We start from the raw sequence: 8039 nt of genomic DNA, 5'->3' as shown, positions 1-8039 counted from the left end.
AAAGAAAGAAAAGAGATAGTGGTCTGAAATATAGGGGTGGCAAAAGTACTTAATCAAGGTAAAAATACCATATAATTGTTTCTATTTTTTATATACATAGAAATATCTTCCTGCCTATTAATAGGCAGGAAGGGGAAGTTGATTTTCCATTATGCTTGACTCTATGCAGAGGTAATGGAGGAACAGTTTGCTTTCTATTGCCCAAGCAAGCAGCCAACCACTTCAACACACTTCAGATGTGGGCATGGATGGCCAGCCTACCCGTGGACACCAGGGCTTTGGTCACCTTCATTCTCTGTCTTCTGCTTTAAAACCGGAGACCTCTGCATGAAACTGCGGATCTCCCTTCTCCCAAGTCTGATCTTCACTACTCTGGTTTCACTTACTGCAGCAGGAATACTCACATGTTCACAACTCCAACCCAAACTTTCTAAGTTCCGGATCACTTGCTTCATACCTCTTCTTGGATGGCCTAAAGAAACCTAGCAAAACTAAACTGAAATAGGCCGAGGTGCGTTGGTGCCTGGGATTACAGGGTGTTGGTCTAATCCCAGCACTCCAGAGGCTGAGGCAGGAGGACTGTTTTGAGTTCGAGGCCAACCTAGATTCTACAGTGACATCCCAGTCTGCAAAACCCAAACCAACCAACAAACAAAAAATGAAGTGAAATAGAACACATCTTCCTAAAACTGAACTCAGCACCTTTCCTCCAGAGCCAATCCCTTTCGAGGCTGTCTGTTTCATGACATTGTGCCACCACTTCATTGTACAAGACGTGGACCTCACTCAATCTCGACACCTTCTCCCATACATGTTAGCCAGACCTTCGCCAACCCTTGCTGGCTTGCCCCACGGACTCACTCACTCCTACGTTCATCCACTTCTGCCTTCACCACCAACACTCAAGTTCAAGCCATCCACATCACCCATCTGGACCACTGCCATGAGCCACGTGTCCCACATCCACGGTGGGCCCTTGCTGGTTCATTTTCCACACTGAAGTCAGAGTAATCTTTTTATATCTAATTAAGTCAACCCCTTGCTTAAAATGCACAACTGAATTTTCATTGTCCTTAGAATAAAGCTAACTTGCCAGTTCAGCCTGTAGGATGTATGCTCTAGCTCTTCTCTTGGTCTCTGTTTCACCTTTTAATCCTGTTTCACTGCCTTGCGCCTTCCTTCTGCTCCTTTTCTGTTTTGTGCTCCTTCTGGCCACAGAGTCTTCCAACGTGTTATATTGTTTGTATTTTTTACTTTGGTACCGGGGTTTGAACCCGGGGCCTCGTGCTGTGCCATTGAGCTGCATCCCCGGCTCCTCCTGAGTGTTGCCTTCAGTGATCTTCCCCGCCTCTCCCTCAGTTTGGCCAAAGCCATTTTTTCTCTTAGTTCAGCCATCACTTCTGCAAGGAAACCCTTCTTAACATTCCTGGTGTGGTCGACCCTACACTCACCTCAAGACAGTTTAACCTTTATATCCCTACTTTGAAATATAAAACAGAATTCTTCTTGGAAAGTCTCACGCTTGAGACTTTGAGTTCCCTTCATTCATGATAAAAAGCAAGCCCTGGAAATAGCCTGCACTTTCTTTACTTTTATGCTAGTAATGATTTTCAAGTTGAAGGTCTAAGAAAAGGCAATTAAATCGACGACTTCTGCTGGGATAGAATAAGCCAGTTAAAATACGAACCTACTTCACAACTGAATCTATGCCTTTTGGAAAGAACCTAACTGTCTCCCGAAGGATGGACGTGGCTCTAAAGCTCACATACTTCAGCTTGAAAATTTTAGCTCCTTCCGGGAAGCAAGCTCAGTTATGGTTCTCAGAGATTAATTTGTCCTCTCAGTACAGAGTTCCATTGTGAGAAGGTAGCGCAGGTTCTCTCTCTGTAAGCATTTCTAATTGGGCAAACCACTGATATTTCCGCTTTATTTCTCAATTTAAAGGAAAACTTGAAAACCTAAAACACAGCAATGACAATAAGACGACGAGAAAAAAGTGCTGCCGACAGAATTTTCAAAAGTGATGTTCGATTCCCAAAGCACTAGGCAGGCTGCAGTAACTACCCCGAATCATTTCGAGAGTTTGCCCTAGAGCATGCACACTCTTTGTTTTCTCTTGGCTTTTACGTTTTCTGAACACTTGAAAAAGAATTATTTCGTAGGAATTTCTCCAGAAAATGAAGGGAGCTTCAGCACAGCAGAACACTGTGTTGAAAGAATTCCAATGGGATGGACGGAGGTGGGGGCAGGGTGAGGACACATGAACTCACGGCCAGCCATTTGGTAAAAATGCAAAATAAGCAAAAGCACGAGTTTATTTTGGAAATTTTTCCAAGAACAGATCACCGCTGAGGCCAGTCGAGTCATAGAGCTCTACTGCCATCTAGTGGTCCAAAATATAATGCTCACCTACTGCCTGAAATAGTCTCCTTTATGTAAAGTAAAAGAAAAAATATTTATGTATCAACATAGGCCAAGGAAAATCATAACATTTTAAAATCCTTTAATAGAGGATTTTCTTTTTTTTGAGGAGGCTGGATCCAACCTCTTTATTGTCAAGGTCCCCATCCTTTACCAGTCTCCCTCCAAACCTATAGAAAACCCCAAGCCCAGGAACATCCTGGGGAGGGGAGGCGGAGTGTGAGGAACCCCTGTGCTCTGCCCTCTGGCCTGGACAGTGCAGACAGGGAGGGCGCATAGGAGAAGGATAGCCAATAACCCCACCTGCGAAGATGTGGCACTGCCCTGGGATGCATGGGGGCCAGGAGTGCCCCCTGCCAGCTTTCCTCTGGTACCTGTTACAAGCTGGCATCTGGGGGCGGGTGCCTGGTGTGAGGCCTTGGACAGTGATGCCCCTCTCCAGCTGGTGGCCAGTGCTCCTGCCAGGCTGCTTACTGCAGGCCCCATCCTCTGTGTCTGAGTCCTGGCTGAGCTCCAGCTCTCCCTCGCTATGCGTCAGCAGCCCCTCCTCATCACCATCATCTCAAATCTGGGGTTCTTCCTGAGCGATGCCTGCTTCAGGTGTGTCTTCTGGGGTTGGGAGTGGCGTGCTGATGCTGGTGCTGCTGCCACCGCCACTGCCACCACCACTACCACTGCTGTTGTCACCTTTCTTCTTGCCATCTGGGTTGGCCTTTTGCTCCTTAGCGATCTGATCCAAGTGGCCCAAAAGAGCACCAGTGTTGGACTTGATCTGGGTCAGTTCTGTCTCAGTGATCTGCACCTCACTGCTCTTCAACTTGATCTTGGATGAGCCAGTAGTCATGCCTCCAGAATGGGCAAAGAGCTTGACGGGATGGGAGTTTTGACACGAAGGATCAAAGGGATTGTGACAACTGTGACATGGGGTCATTTCTCAGGAACTGCTCTGGGAACTGGTACTGGTGACAGAGGACCTTGATAGTCAAAGAGATGCTGCTCTCTTCAGCCTGTTAGGTCTGTTGGGCTTGGGTTCCCCAGCCCTGCTGATGTCCAGGGTCTGCCCAGCCAGCACCCGTCCATTCTCTCCCAGCACAGCTGCCTGGGCATGGTGCTCACTAGAGTACTGAACAAAGGCATACTCTCTGTGCACAGAACAGCTGCCCACATGGCCATATTGGGAAAAGATTGTGTCCACATCTGATTTCTTCACCACTGCTGTGTATAGGTTTCCAATGAAGACTTGAGAATTGATGGACTTGGGATCAGTCCTGTTGGTTACATTGCATGTCTGGATCTTCAAGGATGTGGTGGACACCAGCACCAAGGTTGACCTTAGCCAGCTATTTCTTCCTTTGACTTATAGGCTCGGCAGCAACTGCCTCTGAGAAAAGGCTTACCCAGCTCAGCTTCCCAAGAGCATGGGCTCTCCCTACCCCTGGAGCCTGGCTTTGGAAAGGTCCAGAGCTTCAGCATGGAGAGAATGCATTTTCTTATGTAACATCCCATTTTATTCTTTCTAAAACAACCCTGTAGGGAAAACAAAATACTATCAATCTCATGTCACAGATGAGGAAAGGTAGGTAGGTCTAGATAAAGGGAGGTTGAGAAAGTCCATAGATGACATGCTGGTGGGGCAGAAGCAGGACAGAAGTGAGACTGCTTTCACCTCAGGCCTCGCTCTCCTGCACATCTCCCTTCTCCAGCTATAGTTCTGTCTGCCCCAATGTGGAGGGTGCTGAAAGGTGGACAGACCCTGAGAGTACGCTCACTTGAGAGGAGGGATGGAGGAGCCGTGGGCTTCACATGGGTCGATTGTCTTGTCAGGGCTTATTCTGCCTTGACCTCTGTCTTACTTATTTTTCATTGCTGAGACAAAATACTTAACAACCAAAATTAAAGGGAAGGAAGGTTTCTTTAGCTCACAGTTCATAGAGGCTTCACCCCGTAACCAGCTGGCTCTAGGCAGGGTAGCGTAGGGTAGCAGGGCAACTGTTCATGGAGGTGGAAGACAGCAAAAGCAACAAGAGAGGGAGACGAGCATCCTTCTAGCCCCTTCAACAGCATCCAGTGCACCAGGATTAGGGCGGGGTCCACCTAATCAGTGGACTGACCCAGCAATCACCCACGCTTAATCCCAGAACACTTAATCCCAGGATTGCACTATGAATCAATCACGTACTCTAGATTCAGCCACCTCAGAAAAAACAACACCTAGGACTGCTGAGGCTTTGGGGGGACATCTAAACACAAACCAGAGCAGCCTTTAAAACCTTGAATTAGAAAAATCAAGCTCCTGAATGAAAAGCAGTAGTTGGAGGTGAACATAAAACAGGAAAGTTCCAAATAGAAAAGAATTAAAAAGCCCCAAACATCCTTTTTTAAGCAAATCAAAGAATGTATGCACACATACACAAATATAACATGTATGTATGTGTGTGTGTGTGTGCATGTGTGCGTGTGGTTCTTCAGGGCCACAAACTTTAAAATTGCCCACCCATTCCACTTAAAGAACACATCTCGATGGACTCAGGTCTGATCAGCCTATGCAGTTGGCATCTTTTTAATTTTGGGGATGCTGTGGCTCACCATTGTCATCTCAGTCAATTCAGTTGTAGCTGGACTTATGAATGAATATTCTTGCCTTGTATATTATTATTTCTGTGGTGATTTCTTCTAATGGTAGGACATATTCTGAATATACGCATACACACACCCATATACATGCACACACACATACTATGCACACACACTCACACGCATGCACATGTATGCACGTGTGTGCATTAAATTACCAAGTATCTTTTAACAAACCTCCTTTACCCTCATTAAAATTATGTATTTTATACGCAGATATATAAGTCCATGTACCGTATACCTCATCTTGCCAAACCCCCAAAACAAGGAAACAGTACACAAAAATTATAATTTAATGTTCCTTCATCTTATTTTCTTTCATAGGGTGTAAATTATAAAAAGAAAGACAGAGATGGAGATCTGCATGTGTGTGCATGTGTATGTGTATGTGCCATACAGGAAACACCCAAAAGGACAGCTCAGCTCTCCCCTCGCCCCTTATTACACAGGAAACAGATACCATCTGGTCACCAATTTGCCTAATGATGACACCAAACAAAAAACAGGAGGCCAAATGAATCAAAATAAAATGCAAAGAAATTATGAGAAGAAATAACTGAAGGGAGGTGGCCATCTTTACATCTAAGGAGTAAAGAGAACTTTATGGCAAAGACCACTGGGTTTCAAAGATTTGTTTGAGGATAACTGCAATCTTCATTTCAGATTTTGGACCTGATTTCTGATTTTCCAAATGGCTTTTTAAAATGCTGAGTTCTCTTAGTCAAAGTTTTATCAAGTTACCTTATTTTGAATAAAATGTGATAATAACTACACACTAAAAAGTGAACTGATGCGAGCGGGACAAAATACTTAGAGAAGTGTAGAACTTTCTTCACAAAGGAAATTTTCCTTCCATCCAAAGAAAAAACCAATATGCTCAATAAATATCAGAAGAGCTTTCTGTCATCCAAGTACTAACGAGGCCTGACCCTGCTTAGCTTCCGAGAGCAGACGAGACCAGGCGCATCCAGGATGGCACGGCTGTAGACTGTACCAGCTTTCTTATTGTTGAAAGTGGCACTGCCTACATGTTCTCGTACATAACCCTCACTCTTGTCAGGAACTTAAAAAGCAAAAAGAATAGGAATTTGTTCTTCATTTGTCCTATAGTCTGGTCACCAATTTGCCTAATGGTGAGTACAAAAATAAATTTTCTGAATACAATTTAGACATGTTAATAGCTCATTACAAATTCTGATCTTTTATGCTGAGTTGGTTAGAAAATACGTAATTAAGTGAAATCAGAGGGCAAGGGTGACGAGAACTTGAGCATTTTCCTGGGCACTCAGTTTCAATATTTGACTCATCAAGACATGTTTTCATTGGCATCCAAAAGGCAAGAAAAGGCTTTAATAGAGAGAAAATTATGGTTATTTGCTCAAACAATATAATTATTTGCTCAACCAGAAAATTACTATAATTTACTTAAATTCTCATCCAGCTCAGGATTTCATTTTCATATCTGTTTCATATCCTTAGACGTAGAAAATGAAAGTACTAGAAGCTGCCGAGAGACATATTAGGATATCTTTTTCTGAGTAAGAAATAATTAGAAACTGATTATTTACAAATTCTTTTATTTTATTTATTTTTTTAATTTTCGCAGAACTGGGGATTGAACTCAGGCCCTTGCGCTTGCCAGGGAAGCGCTTCTTCCACTGAGCTGTCTCCCTGGCCCCGATTATTTACAAATTCTGTGTATTCTTAAGACTTACGTTTGTACCCACAGAGGTTGTAGCATGATCAGCAAAGGAGTGGTGAATTTCTGTACTAATTTCAATGACATAGCCATCCGCCCAGCCCATAGATAGCTTCAACAGCTATCTATGGCTGTTACCTACGCAGGGGGAACTACTCTAATGCTGTGCTTTCCTGAGGAGGTCAAAACCTAGTCAAAATGCTAGTTACAGAAAGAAGGAAATAGTTATGATGACTGGCGTGAGTTTTCAGCCTCAGGAAGGAAAAGAGAATAAATATGGTCAAGAAACTGCATAAAACAGGAGTTTAGATGTCAGGGAGATGACAAGGAGAGTGACAGCTGGGGGACAAGCAAAGACGGTAAAGTATATGACAAATGCATGTGCCTTGTCCAAGAGGCACCATCTACTATCCACCTCCAGCCAATTAGGTGAGGAAGAATTTCCCCGAAATTTCCCAAATTTCAAAATATGGGCTAATAATTCCGCCATCCAAAAATTCTGAGAGGCCAAACCAAGAAGTTCTGTAGGCTGCATTCCACTCATGAATCACTGTTTTATGATATTTACCATATAACATCTGGGCAGCATCAATTTTGCATACTTTCAGTGTGTGTGTGTATGTGTGTGTGTGTGTGTGTGTGTGTGTGTATGCATGCTATGCGTACGGGTGTATACAGACAGATTTATATGTCTTAGATGAATGCCAGAAATCTTTGCATAAACAAAGATGACATAAATCAACAAATTTAAATAAGGGCAAAAAAAAAAAATAGTCTGCTTGGCTGGTCCCCTACAAGTACATTATAGATACTGCTGGAACCCTGAAATCCCAGGGAGCTAACAGTGCCACTGTGATCACAGCCCACCTTTGCTGTGGTTGCCCTACAACTGTTGATATCTGTGGCTCTTCTTTGGAGGACTGGCTTAGGCCAACTGGAGTTGCTTTGCCAACAGGGGTGAAGATCCAGCAATACATGTCCCACACCCCAACCCTGAAAGGGAAGCTGCCCTTCACCAATGACTCTCAGCCCTGAGAGTACAGAAGCTCAACCTCTCTACCTTGAATTAAGGTGAGTTTGAGATACAACTTTCACTGCAGGGCTTTGCTGAAGGTTTAGGCTGAGGCCTCGTTCTGTGGGACTTGGCTTCCGCTGCAATCCTGCTGAGTTTCCTCTTCTTGGAATTCTATTGAATTCAACCCAAGAGCAGGAGCTGGCTCTGGGTCTCAGTTTTCTCTTCCTTGGTATGAAGGTGGTAATGAGACCTTCCTAATAGAGTTGTTGT

General features: G+C 44.1%; 1 pseudogene; it reads right to left on the bottom strand.

The window, feature by feature from the left end:
* Positions 1 to 7731, bottom strand: part of LOC101591461 — a 10592-nt pseudogene extending 2861 nt beyond the window's left edge.
* Positions 7732 to 8039: the final 308 nt, after the last annotated feature.

Source organism: Octodon degus, unplaced genomic scaffold (assembly GCF_000260255.1).
Source record: "Octodon degus isolate 3935 unplaced genomic scaffold, OctDeg1.0 scaffold00019, whole genome shotgun sequence".
Taxonomy (NCBI): Eukaryota; Metazoa; Chordata; class Mammalia; order Rodentia; family Octodontidae; genus Octodon; species Octodon degus.
The sequence above is the reverse complement of the archived record's forward strand: the minus strand, read 5'-3'. Positions and strand labels throughout refer to the sequence as shown.